We start from the raw sequence: 26,266 nt of genomic DNA, 5'->3' as shown, positions 1-26,266 counted from the left end.
ATTTTCTCAGGAACGGTAAACGCTATCGAGATGATTCAAAACAATATTGGAAGGTCTTAATCCCTTGTATGTTCGTTAGGTAATAATTTCACTTCAAGTTGCAAATTAATTGTTTTATTGAAGTAGAAAGTACGATTTTCAATACCAATTTTGAATAATTTATTGTCGCTTCAGTTGACCTAAATTCGAAAATCTAATACAAATTGGTCATAGCCTATTTCTTCTTCTTTCCAATGATACCAATTAGAAATATATTACATCATAGTTACTCAAAATTCTCTGAGACGTTGTAAATCTGTTTCGAGTGCCAGAATTGTGAACTAAAAATCGTTGCTCCTCCCTGAGGGGCGTGGCTTGTAGCTATCAGGACCGTCTCTTAGGAAAAATATTCTTGAAAACCTGAATTATTTGTCGCGAAAAAAAAAAAATATTTTGTCGTTTAAAAAAAGCCATACGACCGATTTTCATGTTACTTTTTCGAATGAAAAAATTTATTCCTCGTGGAAGATTTTAGATCCAATAGTCAACTTATTACTTCGGACCGAAGGTTTCGTAAGTTTGAGAAAAAGGAAATATTTGTTATTGAAGGAAAGCGATTTGGATTTAATGATGTCAGGTAAATAATCTTGTGTGTTTTGAACCTCTCTCAGATTAGGTATTGTACTTTGAAAGTAAACAAGAAGTGATTTCGTGTAAATTTATTTGATTTATATCAAGATTTTATTGACCCATTAGATAAACATCAGTTGTAAATAAGGGTTATTCGGTACTATTTTGTGTACGTATTATTTCAATGCTGGACAATTTGACAGTTTCTAGGTCGGTTCAGCATTGCATAGGTACCTGAAAGAATTCAATTTCGAAGTAAGGATTTGAAAGGGTTTATTTTTGTACTAATACCTATATTTCTACTTACTCAATGATTTTATGTAGAAATGAAGGATATTAACAATACCTGACATTAAAATAACGCATTTTCAAACTGAAATTCGTAGAATGGTATTCTCAATTTGGGGGTGGGGTATTACTTGAAGTTTTCATATACAGGGTGTTTCCTAAACATGCGGCAAAAATTCAGGGGGTTGTTCCTTGGACTATTTTAAGCATGTTTTGTCCTTGGATGATTTTTGAAAAACCTCTTTGTTTCGAAGATACAGGGCGAACAACATTTTTCATATTTTTAAAATTAATAATAGTTTAAATAAAAATGCGTACCGCACTGTGTTTACTGAGTAGGTACAATTTATTTTTAAATTTGTTTAACAACATTCCAATTACTAAAAACGGCCATTTTTTTGACTAAAAATTGATAAGTGCAGATGGTAAAGGAATACAGATTAAACGAAATCGGATCATTGCTGGGTGTAACTTAATAAGAAATGATCCTGGTGTTTTTGAAAGGGTTCGGCAGTCAATGAGGAGAAGATTGGATGCTTGTATGCTGGCTAGAGGTGGTCAACAGTTTTTGTAGGTTGAGTTGAATTTTCATGTAATTTTTCATAATAAAATGTTATTATCTGAAATTTTGTTTCCCCTATATCTTCGAAACAAATAGGTTTTTCAAAAATCATCAAAGGACAAAATATTCTTGGAATAGTCCAAGGAACAACCCCCTGAATTTTTGCCGCATGTTTAGGAAACACCCTGTATATTTGTCCTGTGTAGTAACGTTCAAATCTTCGAACATCATTGAAGGTTTGAAAACGAATTTTGCGTTGAAATTAATAGTTCGTGAAATAGTGATATGGATCGTAGGAGAGGAAATGAAAGCAGGCTTCGGCTTTCTGCCATAAGAAAGAAAAACCGTAATTTAGTGGGATATAATCAGTAAGTAATATTTTCACTATTTATTTTCCCATTTCATTTGTACAATTTTTTCATAAACTTTTAAATACAGGTGCCGGCGTGTGGGTTTGCCTTATCTGAACAAGAGTATTTTAAATGGTATGTATTTTTGTCCATCCTGTACCAATTGGAATCAAAATGTGATACATTTTTGGAATCAGCTCAGCTAGAGTAATCGGAAAATTGAGACAAAATGGGGGTGTTCCATTTGAAAAAAATGACGGTGACGTCATTACTCGAAAGTAATTAACCCTGTATATTAGATTATTATTTCAAAATACAGTAAATTAAAATAAAAAATCGACTTGTTTCACGATTATTTCTTAGAATGGTCTGTTAAGCGAAAAATGAATTTGTTCCATACTTTACGGACACAGTGTATAATTTGAAAATACAAGTAAATGTATGGGGACATTTTTTATTCTATTCATTTTATCTTCAATACATTTTTTGGAAACCCATATTAATAAACGGCAAAAAAAATGACGTCCCAAAATGGCGGAAGTATCGAAAAGTTCCCCCCCCAAAAGTGGGTCCTGGATCCGCTTCTGGAACGAAGTAGAGTGTCTTCAAAAAGGAAAAGAAAAGGGGGCCGGAAGTTACAGTTCTCTGCAGGGCCTGTAATAATTATGGAGGAAATTGTGAAAAACCTGACATGGATGAGGAAACATTCCAACTATATAGGGCTGAATTCTTGAGGGATTTGATCAAGACCGAAGAAGTTTATAAGGAAATTGAGCAGAAAACACGACTTCAAACTGATTCCGCTGATTGGCATCAGCAGAGGAGGAAATTATTGACGGCTTCAATATTTGGAAAAATATGCAAAATGCAGATGCAGATCAGGACTCCTTTGGTCGAATTCAATGGTTACAGAACAACTGTATAAGATTTATCGTCGGGATTAGAAAATTTGAGTATGTACCTCATAAGCTGGTAGAATTGAGTTGGTTTCCTATGAGACTTCGTTTCAACTATCATGCTCTCTGTACTTTCCATAAATTAGTTGTGAAGAGAAGACCACCTTATCTCTTCAATAAGTTGCAATACAGAGCTAATGTTCACAATGTTCATATCAGACATAGAAATTTGCTTACATGTCCTCATCGTAGAACCTCAACATTTCAAAGAAGTTTCAGACACAACATCTGTAAATTGTACAATGTTATACCTTATGAATTGAAACAACTGATCACAGATTCAGGAACAAAATCAGAGAAAACCTGCTCAGTTCCTCCTAACTCACCTTCCATCTCCGAGAGGGTAAAAAAGGAAATTTTTTTTTCAATACTTTATGCTCTATTATTATATTTTTTTTAATCAATGTTATTGGATGGATAACACACAATGTATGTATGTATTTAATTTTTTTTCATTCATGTATCAACAAGGGTTAAGTGGTAGAACACCTATGGGTGAACTTCCCCTTGAAATTTCTTTAAAGAAATAAAGGCCTTATTATTATTATTATTAAATATATCATTATCAAGCAAGCTTCATTATTTATTTGAGTTATACAAAGTTCTAGTCTCCTATGAATTCCTAACTGTAGATATTTATGAAATGAATTCATCAACATTCTTAAAGAAACTAAACAATTTTGATTCGTTCAAAATTCATTCCATTTAATTCATAAGGGTTTTTAACAATTCAAAAAATGAGAATAATGGTATATCAAAGCTTATTTGGATTCGCAATTTGATATGAAGTAATTATAGAAAATGAAGGGTCATTTTCAAAACCTAAAAAGAGTTCGTATTTCTCAAGTCTATTCTTATTATAAAGAAACCGTCTTTACAACTTTAATCATAGATGACCATTTGACAATCATTCCATTTCATCAAAATGTCAAGAATGCGGCCACATATTCCGACACGCACTAGTAGAACACGAGAAAGAAACGAGATCATCCCAATGCGTTACAAATTCATTCAATCTGGGCTGAGGGCCTAATACGTTCACGATATATTCACCACAATAGTCAACGCCCACCCGCTCTAGCCCCTTCACGTCGCGACCCCTCTGCTACCCAAGCAGTGTGGTGTAAACAGACTCTTAAATGTATATGCAAAGTAAATGTTATCATTTTCTAACTGTTTCAATTCTCCTTTGGATTTAATGAATTCAAATTTTTTTTTTAAGAATTTTTTCAGCACTGGGTAATACATACGATGTAAGTCACGTGGAATAGATGGCATATTTTTAATGCTGTAAATGCTTTCAAATTCCTAGACAAATAAGAAAAGTATGCATTATTATCAAGAAAATAAATAAAAAAAATGGAAAATCCTATTTTTATTGATGTGCATCATACACCATACTCCTCAAGAAAACAAATTACTAAGTTCTAAAATAGATCTATAAAACACGAACTCTCATGTTGCGAAGTTTATGTCAGTTATCAACATAAATTAGCAGAGCATAAAATTGCTCTAACTAGCTACAATGGAACGGTGATGTAAATTACCGATAATCAAGGTCAAAAAATTTAGAAAAGCGCTGAATCGACAATACGTGTTATTTGGTTTACGACTGCCGAAAATCCATTATGGCTTCTGGGATCATTAACGGCCTTAGCGGACAGCATCGAGTGGTAATATAAACTAGAAAGCAGAATAACTGAATTCTGTTAGGATTGTATTCTCACCTAAGCGAAAAATTCGGAGAAGTTTTATAATTGGGGTATTATAATTGGCCTATTAATTTTAAATTCCATGTAAAAAACTTCAATTGCACATTATAATTTAATATTTCCTTTAGGAATATCTTAACTCTTATGGGAAATATTCATAATAAAATGAATAATCTGAATTTGAAAAAAAAAAGATGGGATATCTGAATGAACAAAATCATTCAGATATCCCATCTCTTTTTTTTTCAGAAATTCAATATATTGAACTTCGAAATGCGAATGAACATATACAGGGTGATTCACTGAGATGGCCTATTAGACGTTTAAGGAAAACTAATAATATTTTTGAGCTGAAAAATTGCGAGTTGGGGTTTGGGACAATGATCTTTCTCCCTAAAATATTTTCAGATCTCTATAATATTCCGATCAAATCGGAAACAGACTACTACTTCCTTATTTCAAATGGCACAATCAGTATATTATTGCATCATTGGATAGCTTTTTTGATGTCAATTTCAGCAATAAGCCATACTTTGGGTAAAATTCAATGGTTCAAGAGTTAATGGGATTCTTATAAAAAAATGGTGGCGTTGAGGACACATTTTTTTTATATTACGGAAGGAAAAGCTTTTTTCGAAAATGTTTCCTTCATTTTCGATTCTGCAAATACGTAGTATTATAAGACTGTTTGCGGTTTGGACCAAAAATGTACAGGGTGTTAATACGAAGATTATGAGCTTGGACAACTCAATTTCATCAAAACTCAAGATTTTCAATTTGGAACCTATATTTTTTATTATTTCAGTCGATTCTACGTACAAAAATAGGGGGGTCAGTCAAAACGGACCCTATACCTAAAATGAATACTTAAAGAGTTATCGACGAAGAACTTTTTTGCAACTGTGTGGAGTAGTAGTGGAAGTCTGTGACTTCCGGAAAACACAGAAAGAAACTAAAATTCGATGTTTCTAATACTAAATTTGGCGTTTCAAGAAGTCTTGAAGATTATATGAAATATATTTTTTGTCTCATGTCATTTCCATGTTATCGATTTTGGATTGATGTGGTTCGAAATGAAAAGCTTTTTTATTGTTATTATTATATTCTTTTATTATTATAAACAAAAAAACAACATTTCGGACGGCCATATTCACAGAACCCTTAGTCAAGATCTAAGGTACCTGAAATTTTCATATTACTATGACTTTCTGGTTGAGAGTTGTCGTGTTTATGGGCGGACGGAAATAATTTATCAAATGATTGAGCTATCTCTCAAGAAAAGGAGCGATGACAAAGTAAAAATTGTTTCGAGAGAGAAGTGAGCAAGAATTTCTCACCACATCAACACCATCAATAATTTTTCAGACCAGAAAAATATTGCATTTACAATAAATTTGATACCAGCAAAAAATATTCGAACCATTATCTAATGGCGTTTGTTATTACATACATATGAGATAACAACATCGCAACTCGCCATTAATTTGATCACCCAAAATGTCGAATTCGATCGGAGTTTTTACAAATCCGGTAGTTGTTCAACGATCCCTTTCATCATATCCATATCTCGATACATTCCAGCAACAGAATAATTCTATTGTGATACAGCGAGAATGGTACACTGACTCTTAATTATCACCATATTTCTGGATATTACAGCTGCGATTGATCCACTCCACGGAACATAGAGTCTAACTGGAGTCCCAATTAAAAACACACAGGATACCCATTATGGATTGACCCAATTTCCATAGGATTAATTGAATAAAAAACATCGATCAGAATTTTTCGGAATTGGGAAACGACTCGGTCAAGAATTCACCAACCATATCACTCCCAATTCCATTATTGTGTTAGTTGAGAGAATTTATTTTTTTAGTCTCTAAAGGTCAATGATCAAAATCTGAACCTGACAAAAAGTTTTTACCACTTTTTTCTCTCACTTTAAAAATGAGTTTTTCATCTGGGTAGGTGGGGTAGGACTTCCCATTTCACAGTTTCCAAATATGTCTTGACCTTTAAGGCAAATTTGGCCGAGTGATCTGACATGTCTCTCGTTGTATTGCGACCGTTTTTCTTTCAATTCTCGGCTCAAACGCATTAATTGCGTTCGATAACAATCGCCTGTAATTATTTCAGTCGTTTTTAACAACTCACAATATACTACGCCGAGCTGGTCCCACCAAATACTGAGCATGACTTTGGAACCGTGAATATTCGGTTTTGCCGTCGACGTGGAAGCATGGCCGGGATATTCCCATGATTTTCTGGGCTTGAAATTATCGTAATCAACCAATGGAGACATTTTTCGTCTCCAGTCACAATACAATGCAGAAATCCCTTTCGTGTTTGCCTTGTTAGGAGCGGTTCACACGCAAACAAACGCCAGCGCCGTTCAACATCTCTCGGCTTCAACTCGTACGGCACCCAATTTCATTGTTTCTGAATCATTCCCATGACTTTGAGGCGTTTTGAAATGGCTTGTTGCGTCACTCCCAATGATCTGCCAATTCTTGTTGCGTTTGACACGAGTCTTGATCAAGTAATGCATCTAATTCTGCATCATCAAAAACTTTCTCTCTTCCACCGCCATGCTGGTCTTCGACTTCTAAATCACTGTTCTTTAACCGTTGAAACCACTCTCGGCCAGTTTTTTCACTAATAGCGACCTCACCATAAGTATTGAGAGCATTCGATGAGCCTCTGTCGCAGATTTCTTCATATTAAAGCAGAAAATTAAAACCTCCCGCAAATGACGAGATTTTGGCTTGTAAGCTGACAAGTTTAATCGAGAATAACTTTACAATGCAGACACAAATCGATTAGTATTTCGATGGCGTTATGTTTACAAATACCTAAGCAAATTATATGTATCTACGATCTATTTATTTCGAATACCACTTATCCTTGCAGCACTCAATTGCAAAACGGCGGAAGCAAAATTGTATCAGGTTTTTCACCATAATTTGAACCCTCCTTTAACTTTGTTACCAAAAGAGGTACAAAAAAATGTTTTCTACAAAAGTTACACGAAACCGACTAGTGTTTTTTAAAATGATTTCAAAAAACGAAATATATACAGAGTGAGCAACATATTGATCGCAACTACATTTTTTCAAATGGAATATCCTGTATATTTTTCTATATTTAACTAGCTCTTTTTACCCTGATTTCGCAAATATATCATATGTTTGGCCAATCTCTTTTATTCTGAGTACCACAGCGTTTCAAATTTCAAGAACCACCCGGCAAGCTAAGTAAACAGTTTTCAAGTGAAAGGCTGCCATAATTCAAAATGCCCTTTTTTGAGTTATATGTGACATACGTTTGTCATTGAATGAAACTATTCATCGAATATGCACTACACAGAAGAGGAAAACTTTGAAATATTTCCACTTTCTGTGAAGAACAAAAAAAAAATAAGAAAGCTACAAGGAAAGAATATATGGAGTTGCACCCAAATCATCCAATTCCAATTTCGTTTGTCATATCGTTGCCAACGAGATAATTCAAAAAAAAGGATTTTGAATTATCGCAGCCCATCACTTAAAAACTGATTACTGAGCATGCCAGGAGGTTCTTAGAATTTAAACTCTGTGGTACTCAAAATAAGAGGGATAGACCAAACATATGTTATATATTCGGAGTCAGGCGAAAAGAGCTAGTCAAATAGAGAAAAAAATTCCATTTGAAAAAATGAAATTGCAATCAATATGTTGCCCATTCTGTATATATTTCGTTTTGTGATATTATTTTAAAAAACACTAGTCGATTTCGTGAAAATTTTGTAGGAAACATTCTTTTGTACCTCTTTTAGTAAAAAAGTTAAGGAAGGGGGCATATTATGGTGAAAAACCTGGTACTAATATGTTACCATTGTTTCTCCGGAAAAATAATAATTGAAACGTTTTTCATGTTACTTCATAACGAATTCAGATGAGTAATGAAAAGGATACAGAATTCACTTGAAGCAAATGAACAATGTGGAACAAAACATTCTTGCAGCATAACTCTGAAAAAATATGGAATCTGAATTATATTCAGTTATACGGAAAATGAAACAACGCTTTTGTATTTTGCCTCTTCAACGTACCGAACGTTATTGTTCGCATTCAGAATAAACAAGATTAGGGAAAAATAAAGAACCATCGAAAGGATAATTATGAAGTTTCAGTTTGACAGAGGAGCTCGAAGCAGAACAAAAAGCGATTGTTCGAACTGAAAAGAACTTTTTCTGTTACAACATATTCAATTAGGCATTGTTTTCTATAATTCGAAAAAAAATTCCTGCTATGGAAAAATTGAACAAAAGCCCTCTAATTTTCTACTACTTCAATTATAATGTTGCTTTCATAACCCTTTCTTTGTGAACGTCGAAGGAAAAATGAGGAAAGCATTGATGTGAAGTCAGAGGCTTTGGAGCGTTCGCATCCCTGCGCCAATTGCAACCGTGGGCACCACATATACCAAAATAACAATATACAAACTATACAGTTATTTCGTCTAACCATAGGTTTTGAGTTCACATCAGTGTTTCCGAATTGTTTTTTAGATATTTTGCTTGAATTTTCTAATGTTATCATTCTGCGATCAACACGAAATTTTGCACGAAGATTGACATGGTTATTCTCCATATACATGCAAAATCTCAACCTTAAATCAATCTCAAACGTTAAAATATATTTGCCTTAATGCTGTTTCAACCAAAATGCAGAATGACTTTGAACTAAAATTCGATTCTTGAAAATATTCGATTCTGCCAACTCACGATTCGACGTATTGTAAACAAATTTGAAAGTGAATTCTCTTTACATACACGAAACAAGAGTACCAAATATTGAGTCGTACTTGGCATTTTTCCTTCAACCATAAATTCTTCTTAAGAGGAAACATCACCCTGTGACTTTCTCGTGATTTGTTAATATTTTCCTATAGGAGGAGGGACAAAAATAATGAGCAGTTTTGTGAGAACGATCACTAGATTTTAGGAATACTGCAATAGTTTCATTTAAAAATTTCCACAAAATTAGAATTTCGTCTCTTTTGTGATGATGTTTTGTAGGATTTTTCACGAATACTTTTGAAATACATTAGTGCTTAATTCTTTTGCGAAAAACGAAGTTACTAAAACTACTATTTTTTCTATTCGCAAATTGAAAATTTACAAATACTACAATGTAGGTTATAGTTTGAAGAAATTATGTGAAAAACCCATAAAATTGGTGATTTGTAAAAAACATCTCTTCAATTTCGTTTTGAACTGTGGAGTTCTCTCTCTGTAGTCAAAAATATCATTGATTTTGATAATAGAATTTAACAACTTCAGGCTTTGTTCAAGCGTGTATTTTTTCATGAATAAAAATTTTTGTCAAAAAATAATACACAGTGTTGCCATTTTAACCAATTCAATCATTCCTATTGGGAAACCCTAAACCCTTCACATATTATACTAGCTGGAATAATGACCATGTGTGATTTCATCCCTGCATCAAACTTTTTCCTATGCTAACACTTTATAACCTACCTAGAATCAATTGTTGCTGACAGATACATCGTAGTCACAAATTTTCACCCCCAAAAGGGCAATTTCCGAAGAAACAAGTTGCGTCTTTTCTATCCGAATATTCATCGCCCTTATTCAGGTCGACGCATAAAACAATCTCGCATCGTGCCTTGTTATAAAACAGGGAGAGCGCGACCCTAATCTCAAAAATAAACTCTCTTCAGTTAGGCAAAGAAGGGTCCGAAACCGAAAGCAATTTTCTCGCAGTCCGAATTTGTTTTTTCGTAATGCGAAAGCTGTCTGGGGACGGTCTGGAAGATGAAACGCATGGAGCCTCTCATATTTCATGATGTTTAGATAACGCAATCAATGGTTGAAGCGTTTTCAGTAGTAAAATCCCTAGGACATTGATAATAGACGAAATAATTTTATGACAATCGAGAGAGAAAAAAACTTTTTGACTTTATTAAAATTTAACTGATCATTAGATTCGTTGCTGTTCTCTACTATAGGTGGTTGATCTATAACCATTACATCGCATCTCGTGCTGATTTAAATACTATATTGTTAAACGTGTCAATCATAATGTTATATAGTTATTATATAGTACTTTTTTGCAAGAGTTTGCACAAAACGTTCCACATTGCATTCACTGTTGCTTCTTTATATTCGATCTCGTCTTTTTTTCTCATATTGACCGCCAAATCTTTAAGTATCAACGTCAATTCTTCTAAACTCCTATGTTCATTCAATTCATATTTTCGTTCGCAGCAAAAATCCATAAATATTCCTCAAATATATTTGCTACTGTATGTTGTATTTCTGGAAATTTTTCTTTGATTAACTCATTTATACTTTGTTATACTTTGAATAAGCATTGCCAAAACGTGATGTTTTGAAATTTGTTTGTAATGAAGTGATCACAGAAATATTTTTCTTAAATGTTTTATTCTTATGATGCGCTCAACATGAAATTTTGGATAAAACTTGAAATTTCCATTTTATTTTCACTCACCGTGTCATCTCTCTTGCTACGGAATGAATGGGTAATTTTTTTTTATATTCTTCTTAAATTTTTTAAGATTTTTTCCAGGAAATTTGAGATAATTTTTCTAAATATACACGACAAATATCATCCCGATCAGATATGTTGGTAATTATGGAAATATTTAGTGATTCTTTTCCAATATTTTTCTTGTATTTTCTACAGTTTAAATGATGTGATCAGATCAAAATTATGCACGGAACTTCACCATCCTCAATTTCAACTGTGTCGACTTCGTGGTTCCGAAACTATTGTTTTGTTTTTTCAATATCCTTTTTTAATTTTCTGAGGTTCTTCTCCAGCGATCGACATGACATTCCATATGACTCTTCAAATATGTAGTTATTCATATGCAGTTTTAAATTAACAGGAACACAAAATTTCTAATGCCATAATTACCACCGGAACTTCACCATCCTCAATTTCAACTGTGTCGACTTCGTGGTCCCGAAACTATTGTTTTGTTTTTTCAATATCCTTTTTTAATTTTCTGAGGTTCTTCTCCAGCGATCGACATGACATTCCATATGACTCTTCAAATATGTAGTTATTCATATGCAGTTTTAAATTAACAGGAACACAAAATTTCTAATGCCATAATCCCCTAGTTGGATTTTGCCCCTCAATGCACATAAAAGCAGCATTCTGGATCCTGAACTACCTTGAACACCTGTTCTAAAGTTATTATGCTACTTGGCTTGAGCTCGTCTCGAAATCAACTCAAGTTCAAGTCAAGTTGTAGTTTTTCAATGTAAAGTCAAGTATTTATTAAGTACTCAATGTTAAGTCAAATACATACTTAATAGATAAATACTTAACTTTACATTGAAAAACTACTAATCCCTAATGTATACGGTCGGACAAACAGATAGAACCTAATTTGTTTATTTATTTTTTTATTTATTCATAACAAGAACGGATTCCGGATTCGTCAATATGTTATTGGTTAAAACCACTCCTGGTACAACATTCTGAAATTATAGAAATTGTGACGGAAAAACTCATTTCTTCAAAATTAAATTAGGTAGGGATTCACGGCTGGACTTGATATTCAAGCAAGTTGACTTGAGATCAACTCAATTTCAAGTCAAGTAGTAGTTTTTCATTGGCAAGTCAAGTCGTTATTTATTATTATTTACTTGACTTAATATTGAAAAACTACTAAAAGCTCAAGTCAAGTAGCTTGAATATCAAGTAAAGTAGCTTGAACATTAAGTTTAACCATGAATCCCTAAAATTAGGCGAGGTTACTGACAAAATAACAATAATAACCTTTGATAGTATGTACTGTTATTTTACAACAATTATTTTTTTTTCGATTGAATGTATATTTCTGGAATCAATTCAAGGAAACTTCCTGACATTGAAATAGTCGAAACTGATCAGCCGATTTCACCCTTCAACACAAAGCGATGTCGAAGAATTACAAACATTCCAACAAAATGAAGCACGCGTATTCTTTGGAACAAACGCGCAATAAAATAACGCATGCGACTCTGCAGTGATTCAGCAATTATCACGTTTAGAAAAACATCGACAACTCATTGTTTCCGGTGAATAACTCGAGAATTCGAGCCGATTGCAAACGTGAACGAAAGACTTTGATAAAAAGGCAATACAATTATGATAGCAATTCAAATTGAAGCCAGGCCTCACGGAATGAATTCCTAACCAGTTCGAATAACATCCAATTTAATCCGGTTTTTGTTTGAAGTTCCAGATTTGCGGCGTACCCCTTCAAAGACGCTCTATGACATAAATTAATTTCGCAAGTTCTTCGGCAAGCGTCTCAATATTTCAGCGTGCAACGATATCTCCGACGATATGCCAAATTGAAACCGTTCCGGGGCATTTCGGTAGGAAAACGAAAGGGAAATCCGGGAAATTGAAATATGAATAAGTCATTTTTAAACGGGCCAATCTGTTCGCTGCGTCCGGATCGAGACCTGAATAAGTTTTCATTACTGCGTCTCAGTTGATTCCTGCAGACTGATGAGGGCATTAATATTTAGACCGAGGAGGCGCGTCAAGATCGAGAAGTTGCTAAACATGAAATTAGCGACGTCCAATTCATTGGTTTCGCTCACTTAAGGTCGATTCACACACATCAGTCACGTCAGATTTCCGTTCACTCCAGTGCCATGAAATATCAGTCATAAAGAATATTTCTCATAGAAAGTTAAGAGGGATTACCACCACTTGGCTTTCCGCATATCAGTCAAACTTTGGAACCCATTCATTTCCTCTCTGGCGCTCCTGCGATGACCAAACTTTGTACGGTTTATGAAGTTGGACATTCACTTCATCTTCTTTCTTTTTTCGAAGCAAATAAGCACTGAACGACGACTTTCATGAAATAATAATTTTACTTCATTTGTAATGATTTTTTGTTGATTCTTTTTCGCGAATATCTATCTTAAAAATATATCTGTGCTTTGTACAAAGTACATATCATCAATTGTTTTGCGAAAAACGAAAAGTTACGAAATTTTTTTTTGTGAATTGAAAAGTAATGTATGGATAATACGAGCCCCAGATAATTCGAAGTACCAAGTACCCTCTAATCCTAACAGCAACAATTGTTGAATGATACGTATTATAATAATAATAATGCAATAATAATATGCAGTAGAATATGCAGTAGGAAATATACTACACCAAGAATTGGCAACCATATTAGAACTAATTCATTCTGAAAAAGTGCCATAATAGAAGTATCAACCGGAGACCATCCTGAAAAACGAACGCTTTAAGCTGTACTGGGATCGTACAGTTTTGACTGATAAAACAGTCCCTCACAACAGACCAGATATACTACTAGTCGATAAACATCAAAAGAAAGCAATACTCATCGACGTAGCAATACCAAATAACAACAACATGCGTAAAGAAGAGGTCGAAAAAATTTCAAAATATAGGGACCTCGAATTTCGGATAAAGAGACAGTGGGGAATGATATCAACGAGAACTATTCCAATTATCTCAACAACTGGAATAGTACGCAAAAATCTCAAGAGAAATATCAAACAATTAGGAAGTACATTATTCAGTTAGATGATACAAAAGTTAAAAGTGATAAAAGTTCAAAAATGGAAACGAGGTGATGACGAAGAAAATTTGGTCACAGAGTTTTTGGAATACGATGAGACATTTGCTGATGTAACTGAGTAACATCAAAGCTCTGACGACGAAGATGAACCTGTTCAGAAATTGTTCAATAAAGAGGCAATCAAATCATTCAATTCATGTCTTCGATGGGCAGAAGAAAATGAATTGCCACTACATGAAGTGATTCTTCTGAGAAGGATGCGACAAAAGGCTGCTGATATGAGCACGAAAAAACTTTTTCAAGGAAAAAGTTGTGATCACAGAAAATACACTCTAATTTCTCCACAGCACTCTTGATCACGAATTTAAATGAACGCTCGTTACAATCTGAATTTTCGACAATATTCCACAAAACTTGACTGAAATAAAGAAAATATTGTCTAATACTCGTTGCAGAAGGTAATTGCAACACTCATACGTTCGAAAATTTGCTCCTTCATCGCTTGTTTTCGAATTTCGCATTGGTGTTGGAATAGGAGCCCATTCTGCAACTTGTTCTGGAATATACTATACCAATTCCGTTCTAGAAAAAAAATTGGAATCACCAATTTTGAAAAGATACCGATGCAATTTGACTTCACAGTATTGTGAACTACATAACAATCTTTTCCTTTTCTCAAATAGAAACAGAAGTAGGGAAGCACAAATTGTTCTCTCTTTACAGCGCTATTCAGGTTGCGACAAACTGTTGAACATGGCGCATAAAGGAAATTTAGAGACACCAGTTGCTCGTCCATTAGCGAAGCAGAAAATACTAGACACGTAGTTGAGAGAAGAAACGACACTTTGTATTTTGTAAATAATGACATCGAAGTTTTCTTCGAAAATATCCAATCGGAATGACATTCTTTGAGAATTCTTATGCGTGAGAATATAGAAGGTAGTACATATATCTTTTAACTTTTCTTATTTTGGGCTCTTCATACAGGGACTTTGCAGAATACACGAAAATATAATTATATGAATCAAAAACCTAAAAGAACATGAATTCTATTGAAAGGTATGAAATGTTGAATTTTCAACCTCTCTACATTGTGAAAATCAACATTATTGGACAGCTAATTAGTTTTTGTTTACTTTGTCAGAATAAACCAGCATGCACATCATGACAAATAATCGTGCAAATAGAAATGCCACTATGTTGCGTAAATATTAATAAATAATTATGAATTAAAGCCAACGGGGAGGTTCAAGAAAGGTTGAAATTGGGAAAAAGGAAGATGACAAAAAACTACAAAACTTTTAGTAGAGCTAGATTTCAGCAATGCATATCCATTATTAGAATTAATACCATGACAAATTTTCAATATCCATGTTTCCAATGTGCTTCATTCAGAAGAGCAATCAATCAAAACCATCGTTTAAATCAAATGTTGGGAAAGCATACAAATGAAATTATTGAAAATTAGAAAACAATTATTTTTACTATACATCATTCAGTCAGTAATAACAATAAAGTTCAACCCATAACAGCATGCATATTAAGGAATAAATAACTGTTTATTTCTGAAATATCCATCGGTTCGAGACTCAGTTGTTTCTTGCATTGACGAGAAACGTTAGAGAAGACTACAATACGTATATTGATTGTGTTGGTAATAAAATAAGCATAAAATATTTAACAACAATTCTCCTTTATTGACTTTGAATAGTAAATGGTTTCAATTTCAAATCCTACGCAGTTTATGACTGTCTATATCTCTATGGTGGAATGCCGTAGTAAAAACGAAGTAAAACATGGAAGTGAATGATCTGAAAATGGAATATTTCAATATGGAACTAGAAATTCTCGATAGAAATTTCATCTTTACCGGGAAAATATTCAACGGAATTATAATTAATTGCTACAAAAACATCATAACGATCATACCTAATCATCCATAAATCAATAACAATTGCAATTATGATTTACATTAATGCTCACCGTAGATAAATCATTGTTGCTAGGTCACCAGCCATTATAGTTTGAGTAATGAATTTACCTGGAAAAATAAAAATTGTTAATTTTGATATTATTATTATACGTTACATCAAGCATAATCTGCCAAATACTAAAAATAATAACAGAGGTTTATTTGGAAATTAAATGATATAAGAGGTAACATCAAGTAGGTAAGTAAGTCATCATAATTGGATTATTATTAATTTAACACAATCCCTTGAATTAGTTTGAAAGAATAAAAGGGAGCTGGAAGTTAGGTAAACCTACGAACAGGTCATCATCAGCTAGCTATGTGACATTTTTTAACGCCAAAATCCCAATTGGCACAATTTTTTTTATTTTAACTTAATTATAAGAAAGAAATTAAAGAAGCAGGTAATACTTCCTTCATTTTCCTTATTAGTGAGGGTGTAAAAAAGATTTTCAAAATATCTTCAGATTAGCAAAATTTTAGTGGGGGCGGTCCCCATTTCGGGGGACATTCCGCCTCTCCTTGGATCATCGCTCGCCTCTTAATGAGTGTAATCAGTAAATTCAATTGTAAATAAATGTCTTTTCATATCATGAAAAAACCAATCAAAATATAATGATAAAGTTCAACTATCGAATTCAGTCTATTCAGGTCACTTTCCAGATTATAAACATAATTTTAGAATTCAGAATTTTTAGAATTTATTAATTACTCGAAAAATACCAAAATAAGTGTACATTTTAATACAAGACATCAGTTCACATATACTTCTCAAAATGTATCTATATATTTTTTTACAATAGAGTACTTACAATAGAATAGAAAAAATGAGATATGTTTATGCAAATTCAGTTCAATCAAAAGGTTATACTTAGCAAATTAATGAACCTATTTATTGTTGTGTGTGATAATATAGCAGTAATTCTGTTTTTTGCTAATAAAACTAACAATCATATGTGTGGCCTCTCGAACTGTTATATATTTTTTTGCGTGAAAAACAATGAAATTTTATATAGCATTGAAAATGAACAATACTTTATCTGCTAACTCATTTTCTGACCGTAATCTCCGGAACATAACACAAATTAAGAATTTAAATGGTTTCCGGCTATTCAATTCTTCACCCATAGAGCAGAACGATAGAAGAAAAGCTCCACAAGGGTTCGTAAAGTATACAGGAAATACACATCGAATTGAAATATTAAAGCTTATTCTAAGAGTACCATGTATGTATGGATGTATGTAAGTCAATCTTGGTAATTAAATCGGGTGGTGTATAAAAGGTAGCTTAATATATTGATTGATTGTAGGTCTCTAAGATTACAGAAAAACAACCAGTTTTGGGAAATCCAAATTGGGGTCAACATATTTCAGATATTGGTAGGGATTCATCAAGCCAAGTAGATTGACATTTTAACCAACTATACTTCACTTGAAAATCAATCTCGTGAAAAATGACATACTTGAGCTTGACTTGACTTGATTTTAGATATTTAATGCTTGACTTGACACAATAAAACTGCTAAAAATCAAGTAGCTTGATATAATTCAAGTACTTGAAGAATAATTACTTGACTTGCCTTGAGATTGAAAAACCACTATTTGAATTGAAATCAAGTCAAGCTCAAGCCAAGTAGCTTGAGCTTGAGTAGCTTGTATTCATTTGTACCAAAATCGAAAAATTAAGTGTTTTTTCAACTATCCTATTCGATAATGAATTGAATGAAAACCTATAATAAATGCCATGTTTTATTATGAGATCACTGAAAACCTGATGTATAAGCCGGCATTGTTATCTCACATGGGTAATTCAACTTCATCACGCACATCTAACATTTTGTTAGCCGTTTCCCTCATAATTTGGAAGAGTAAAACTTATTATTCACGCCTTTTGATGGTGTTTCAGCATTTTATTACAGTTGAAAAATTACCGTTCCTCATTTCGTGTCATAAAAGCGCCAGCTTTCATTTTAATTTTAATTAACTAATAAATTGGGCGGGGGCGCATATTCTGAAGTTGTCGAAATGTGTTTTATGCATACGTAATGACACCGAAAATCTGTATTCACGGTGAATATACTTAGTTGATATCTGCATTATTAATTATTCAGCGTTTTAATAAATCTTGATTATAAGTTTTTGGTGTTTAATTCGATGTGTCTCGTCATAAAATCATAGAATATTTCATAAATTAATACTTGATTATGCCACGAGTGAGTAACATTTCGAGGTAATAATTAATAATAGCCACCATTGCGAATTATTTACTCTACTTCATCTAGGACCAAATGAATTTATTTGAGATTTTTAATGAGCAATTTCAAAATAGTCAATGATATCATGTGTTTGTTAGTAGTAGAATTGATAAACTTTCCGCATCAATATGTATCTTGAGATGTATAAAAAAAATCTGTTACCAATACTTCACACGAAAGTTAGAAATATAAGACTGATGAACATTTTTGGAAAATGAATTTGGGATGCTATAGCTAATTGCTGGAAGTTTGCAAGCAAATACTTTAACGTATCTTGAATTATAATCCTCTCATATTTCTTTTCATTTATAAATATGGAGAATATCATATCAGAGCAAATGGAAAAATTCTTCCGTTTCTTATAACACATTAATTACCAATTAATATCAGACCTACGTATTGATGCGAATTATTTTCTATTAATGCCATGAATTCCTATCTTTTGCTCAGAGCAATGAACATAGATAGAGGAAGCATATGTCATTTTCAGTAAGCAAATTTTATTCTCAACATGAACTCTCAAATTTGACATGAACCGCGCGGAAATGAAAACATATTAGTGATACGATATTTCACTCAATCCGCGAGTTTCCCCACAAAGAACGCACTCCTTATGTCCCATAGTGAATCGACGTTTCATATCAACTCAAAATATATTGAAATAAATACTTAAATATATCAGAAATTCAGAAAACAAACTTCAAGCGCGTCAAACGACGTGAAACAACCGATGACTCTAGGAGAGCAAAAGTTGCCAAACCTTGGATTTCAGAAGGTAGATACAGAAAATAATAAATATTCTGCTTATTACAAATTCGACAGTTAGGAAAAATATCGGATTCCAAATATTCAAATTTGTATATTCAATATATGTCATTCAATATTGAATGTATATTATACAGGGTGTTTCCTAAACATGCGGCAAAAATTCAGGGGGTTGTTCCTTGGACTATTTTAAGCATGTTTTGTCCTTGGATGATTTTTGAAAAACCTCTTTGTTTCGAAGATACAGGGCGAACAACATTTTTCATATTTTTAAAATTAATAATAGTTTAAATAAAAATGCGTACCGCACTGTGTTTACTAAGTAGGTACAATTTATTTTTAAATTTGTTTAACAACATTCCAATTACTAAAAACGGCCAGTTTTTTGACTAAAAATTGATAATGTGGAAGACTTGCGAAATCGGATCATTGCTGGGTGTAACTTAATAAGAAATGATCCTGGTGTTTTTGAAAGGGTTCGGCAGTCAATGAGGAGAAGATTGGATGCTTGTATGCTGGCTAGAGGTGGTCATTTTCAACAGTTTTTGTAGGTTGAGTTGTATTTTCATGTAATTTTTCATAATAAAATGTTATTATCTGAAATTTTGTTTCCCCTATATCTTCGAAACAAATAGGTTTTTCAAAAATCATCAAAGGACAAAATATTCTTAGAATAGTCCAAGGAACAACCCCCTGAATTTTTGCCGCATGTTTAGGAAACACCCTGTATAATATACATTCATAACGATATAGTAAAATTGTGGATTTGAAAATAAATCACAATCCGACAAGGTAATCTAACCATGTTGGGGACATGTAAAAATTGCGTAAACTCCCTCCATCTATGTTTATTACTCTATGCCTATTTCCGAAATTTAAGGTGATTCCTTTGTTATTCATTGCAGGTTTGCTCACTTGCTGATACAGCAGCCATGACTTCCAAGCTGCCTCTTGCACTTTCCACGTGAGTCTGCATATTATGTGACATATGTAAACTGATCTGTTATCAACACACAAATATTTGGCAAATTTTTCATTGAAATGTCTCGAATCTGGATTTTCTGCACAATTATAATTTTTTCCGGCAGATTTTCTTCTACATATCCTCTGGCAACCTTATTTGATTCCCATCCAACCAGCTCTTGCATATTTAAAAGTTGACAAGAAATGATGCTGACGATCTTCTCGTGGATTTGTGAGATTAAGATAGATATCTTAGTAGTTCAGCAAAATACGCTAGTATTATAGCTCTTTCAGCACCTTGACCATGTTCCTTATTTGTGTGAAATCTTGAACTTTTCAGGAAGCAAATCTTGTTGTACTCTATTTTCTGGCTCTAAAATAATATCGGAATACTGAAATCCATCATGATAGTCTTCGATAGCTCGCGCACAACGTATTTCTATAGTAGGTATATATTTTTCTGACAGCTGAGAATTGTTGATTATATCGCCTCGTATCCTGAGAACCTCCTCTCATATTATAAATAGCATTAGATTATCGTTAAATTACCATATATTATTTCCATGCAAAAACATAAACACTACGCGTTTATTCGTCTAGGAAATTTTGTTATAGCAGAAAGAGTGTTGAAGAACTATAAACAATTATCCCTGAGGGCAATTAAATGCAAAAATCACATGTGCAACACATTATAAAAAGGGTGTTTTTTTAGAACAATTACGGATTATTCGATTGACATGAATTTTATTTATCCGCAAGATAATCTTGTGGCATTACATTTTAAGTATGATTTCTGGCATATGACCGCCACGGCTGGCTCGGATGTAGTCCAATCTGGACGTCCAAATTTCGATGACTTTTTCCAACATCTGTGGCCATATATCGGCAATAATACGGCAAATATTTTCTTCCAAATGGTCAAGGGTTTGTGGCTTATACGCATAGACCAATGACTTTACATAGCTCCTCAGAAAGTAGTCTAGCAGTGTTAAATCACAAGATCTTGGAGGCCAATTCACAGGTCCAAAACGTGAAATTAGGCGGTCACCAAACGTGTCTTTCAATAAATCGATTGTGGCACGAGCTGTGTGACATGTTGCGCCGTCTTGTTGGAACCACAGCTCCTGGACATCATGGTTGTTCCATTGAGGAATGAAAAAGTTAGGAATCATGGCTCTATACCGATCACCATTGACTCTAACGTTCTGGGCATCATCGTTTTAAAAGAGGTACGGACCAATGATTCCACCAGCCCATAAAGCGCACCAAACAGTCAGTTTTTCTGGATGTAACGGTGTTTCGACATACACTTGAGGATTAGCTTCACTCCAAATGCGGCAGTTTTGTTTATTGACGTAGCCATTCAACCAGAAGTGCGCTTCAACGCTAAACAAAATGAAATGGACGTAGTGCGCGATACGTATTCCGCACAGAACCATTATTTTCGAAATGGAATTGCACTATTTGCAAGCGTTGTTCAGGCGTAAGTCTATTCATGATGAATTGCCAAACCAAATTGAGAATAAATCACTTGACAGCTGTTAAATCGGTCGCCAACTTAAAGTTATATATGTACCTCGAAAAAAACACCCGTTATTAGTCGTAGAAAAACTACAAAAATTGAAGCGAATTCATTTCAACATAATTTCATTTTTATTATACTCAAAGAATTAAGGTTTTATAAGATGAGGTAGACTTTAACTTATGTCCATCTGTCAAACGTAGAAATCTAAAACTGTTGATTGATGAGCTCGTTAGATCATTCATCGTTCTAGAAAGTGTACAACGGTCTGTCTGTGAGGTAAGATATATTTAGATTTGAAAGAGATTCCCCATTTTTCCTGAACAGTTTTCACCTTCTGCAAAACACAATTCATTCTATGGCACGAGTAGTTCTCAACCTACTTCATATTCGATCAGCTCAGGTGGACTCAATTAACTAAAAGACGGACCCAATTCTCCCCACACTCATATGTCCGTTTATTACAACTGTCCTAAACTAAAGAACGGTCCTTATATTCAACTGGTGGATGCCCTGAATACTACAAAATAGGGGACCCATCTCCACTCAACAGTTTGCGATGACGTAGCCGAACACTTGCACGCCATGTCTCATGCACGGTCAAAATAAAATGATTTTAGTTGTGTCCGGATGTTCCAAACGAACAATGCTTCATTTATTCATGAAGGGAAACAGCGTGTTGGTGTGCAGGACCGTAATTCCTTTGCACGCACATCAAGGAATATGTTTTGACGAAAATAATAATTGAGTACCTGTAGGTGTATTTTTTGTGAGGATTTCAGGAATAAATTATAAGATCATATCGTTTTGAAATTAAGAGGCTTTGTTTAAGAGTTGATTAGTTCTATGGATAATGGTTAATTATAACACGAGTGAATAGGGAGAGCTTTAATTTCTGAGAAGTATTTATTCACTTAGCAGCACATGTGGACAGGGAAAAGCATTCTATGTATACTAACTGACAAAAACACTTCAACAAGGGTTTACAAATTTTTTCAATAATTTTGTTAATGATGTGTTTGTCCACCGCGATAATCTATAAATTCCCCAAAACGTAACACGTCTCGGCATTGATGCAATAAGATGGCAACATGAGGTCGGGCATTATCTTGCTGAAATATTGGATTCTCGAGCTTGTTAAGGTAGGAGAAAACATATGGCTCAACTATTTTTTGAAGGTAACGCAGCGTTGTCAGTTACCTCGGTTAAAGGTGACCTACTTGCATGTGCAATAGCACCCCATACCATAATGCCTACAGTCCGTTGTAAATGACGCTCAACATCAAACTGAGGTTCACGTCTTTCTCCCTGACGTTGTCTAACCCTTATTCGGCCATCATGTGCACCCAAGGAGAATCGAGATTCATCAGAAAAGACGACCTGATGCCATTCCACATTCAAATGTTGATGTTCCCTGCACCACTGTATTCGTTGCCGGCTATGCTCAACCGTCAGAGGTAACACAAGATGAGGTCGATAATGATGCAGTCCAAAAGACCTTATCCAGCAGTAAACCGTTCGAGCAGTTACAGGATGGCCTTGTCCTCCTAACCACTCATCAGCCAAAGATCGAGTTGTCGCAAATCGGTCTCTAATGGCAATAAGTCTTAGACGTCAATCTTGAACTTCATTTGTTACCCTTCGAGGACCGGTGCCTACTCTTCTTTGATTTTGGGCATTGTCAAACCACGCCCAAACAACATCTCATAACAGTAGTTGGATTTCTGTTCGATTTATCGAAATGACAACCCCGCCTGTCGTAGACCAATAATTCGACCTCTTTCAAATTCTGTTAGGCGGCGATAAATTCATCGTACACAAACTCTAGGCATTTTAACAACTACTGAACATCGACGTTGGATCTCCTTGAACAGCTGGTTTGTGGTAAAATTTAAGAAAGAAGAAGAAACGACTACAATATTCAAGTAACAAAAATTGTTCACATAAAAAAACCTTCACGACTTTTTTCTCCAAATTCAATCAATCATTTACCCCTTGCTATAGTACATATGTTTTACCAAAAGAAATTTCAAATTTAAACGGTTCCTTCTGGGTGTTGTAGTTTCTTTGACAGTTAGTTTATTACTCGGTATATTATTACAAGTAGTATACCCTACTATTTCTTCGACTAGTTTATGTAGGTGAGATCATTTCAATTGTAAAAAATATTAAAATTGTGAAAGAAAGTACAATCAATAAAGTTGGTATTTTGATCAGAAGATGATGAATAAAACACTCATTGCCTTCCAAAGTTATGATGTAACCAATTCAAAGACATAGGTAAAAAGAACATTTTCGGGAAATTGATTCAAACGTTCTGAAACGTAGATTGTGAGAATAAACCAAAAAGAACTAATGTGCAAATTGTATTCTTATTCTCATAATCTCCAGAAATAGATTATTAAGTAGTTATGAATACATAAGTCATAAAAAGAAAGGAGGAAATTCCGAATTAGCTGAACGTCAATATAACCTGCTGTTTATATGATTACAAAATAAATAAATTAAAGTGACTGAACAGTTTTCGACATATCTATTAATACAAATTTCATATGAGGAGACTCAAAGACACCAACTAATTTCAATAAAAATTCTTTTCAGGATTGTCTCGAACAATCACTTTTGATTCGAGACGATTCATCAAAAGATCCACAGTGGAAATAATGATGATTAACTACATATTTTTCTCTACCGTTCATTACAAAACATGGTATATCCTCGCCAGAAACCTATTATGCAACAACTAATTGCTTCTCACTCTCTAAATATCGAAAGTATCTGAAGATCACACCCGAAGGAATTGAAGATAATGAGGCTGACGATGACTGTTACTGCTCCACCAGTAAGCTAATTCGCAGCATTGCGTGATGGTACCTTGGATGGTGAGCAACTAAATACCTAATCGCATGTGATGTGAGGTATTTTTTTTTCGATAGGGAATACTGTTTGTGGTATTATTCCATGACGATATTGTCTAATGTGGAACGATTGAAGTTGGTGATGGCTTAATTTTGGCTTTTCGTGAATAGATCGATTTGAGAAGTCAACTCAATTACGAAGTTTGTTTGAAGACAGCTTTTTGTTGTAGCTTTTTCCAACGAAATGAGAGAGTGTTATGGAATTAGGCCATTTTTAGTATCATTACAGATGGAAAGATTATTTATACCTGAAGACCTACCCTCTCACCAAATTTCATGTTAGAAAATGTTGAAATTATTAATAATTCTGATCAGTACAAGTGAAAGATTTTTCATTTTCAATCAAGTCAGTAAACATATACAATAAGCGTTTATTTGTAGCACTGTTGAGTACCTACTTTGAAAAATTTGGTGTATGAAGAAGAAATGGCATTGAGGAGTATTAAGCCCTCTTCATTAATCCCTAAGGAATATCGTTTGGCAATAAAGTTCGAAAACTACAAGTGTAATACTCACTTCCCATACTGGTAGTAGATGAAACATTTTATTGAGTTCTTACGAAAATATTTCAACAAATAGACACAACCCCTTAAAGCAACAGTTTATTAAGCCATTGAAAAAATTCTGCATCTTGAATACAATCGAAGAAAAAGCATTCTTTAATTACTGAACTATTCGAAATACTTATTCATACACTAGTTTAACGATGTGAAAATTGATATCGTAATGAAATGTGGTTGTGTCTCATGCATATTGAAATTTTTTATAAAGAATAACATATTATTAGCAGAACTAGTTTTAAACGCATATTATATATAGAGTTAAATTTGATCTCTTTTTTTATACCTTGATATTTGAACTCTGAAATTGGGTATGATCATTTCTTTAATGAAATAACTTAGATGAATCGGATGTATTCTATATAGGCTTTATAGAACTGTTTCCACCGTGTCGAACAAAATAAATAAGGACTGCTCCCTTTTTGATGGATATTGGCTGGGCTCCCGATCCAGCAGAACTATTTACTGGTTATATTACATTTATTGACTACTGAGTAAAGCAAGATCCGATAAAATACTGGCAAGAATATATTTATAGGATGAATTTGTATCTGGATAGAAATCCGAGGCGGATGTTTGAAATATCGTAAAATAGTAGTAAAATCTTTATCGTACATGGTGGGCCATAATTTTTTGTCTCGTAAATCTTTTGGAATTTGAGCCGTCTGTTATCTTGCCATGCCATTATTTGTTTGGTTAATCAAGACTTATATTTCTGAACGATTTATGCTACCAAACTGAGTGTTGAGTGTGACGTAAAAATTTATGATGAAAATTACGTAAGTTCTTCACAATACTGAGAACACCTGATTCTTCATTGAACGGAGAAAATCAAATTTTCATTCAAAGAGAGTTTTTCCATAGAAATGATACAATTCAAAATGGCTGTACTGTGTATTATATTTTCACATTTCTAATATCGTTTGTGTTCAATAGGTTTTTGCATTCAATCAAGGAAAGATACAAATTCAACAACGTTTAGAAATCGTCAAATATTTGCTCGTTTGTGAATACTGTGAGAAATGAGAATAATTCATAGACGACACAATTCAGTAAGTCGACTAGCTATTCGTCGTATTGTGGACAAAGTCATACCACTCACAGCTGACAGCTCAGTACTTAGTGTACCGGGTTTTTCACCATAATTTGACCCCCCCTTTAACTTTGTTACTAGAAGAGGTACAAGAAAATGTTTTCTACAAAAGTTTTATGAAATCGACTAGTGTTTTTTAAAATG

At 33.7% G+C, this 26,266-nt stretch overlaps 1 protein-coding gene and 1 long non-coding RNA gene across 4 annotated transcripts in view; both read right to left on the bottom strand.

Moving 5' to 3' along the window:
* Positions 1-26,266, bottom strand: part of LOC123681141 (polypyrimidine tract-binding protein 1) — a 592,501-nt gene that overhangs the window by 427,749 nt on the left and 138,486 nt on the right. The gene's annotated exons all lie outside the window — the stretch shown is intronic.
* LOC123681146 lies at positions 15,766-25,135 on the bottom strand. The gene is made up of 3 exons (XR_006747644.1): positions 24,986-25,135; positions 16,058-16,115; positions 15,766-15,885 (listed from the first exon to the last, which is right to left on the bottom strand). It is a non-coding gene; the product is annotated as an uncharacterized LOC123681146 (long non-coding RNA).

This window comes from Harmonia axyridis, chromosome 5 (assembly GCF_914767665.1).
Source record: "Harmonia axyridis chromosome 5, icHarAxyr1.1, whole genome shotgun sequence".
Lineage (NCBI taxonomy): Eukaryota > Metazoa > Arthropoda > Insecta > Coleoptera > Coccinellidae > Harmonia > Harmonia axyridis.
Note: the sequence above shows the minus strand (reverse complement) of the source record. Positions and strands in the feature narration are given on the sequence as shown.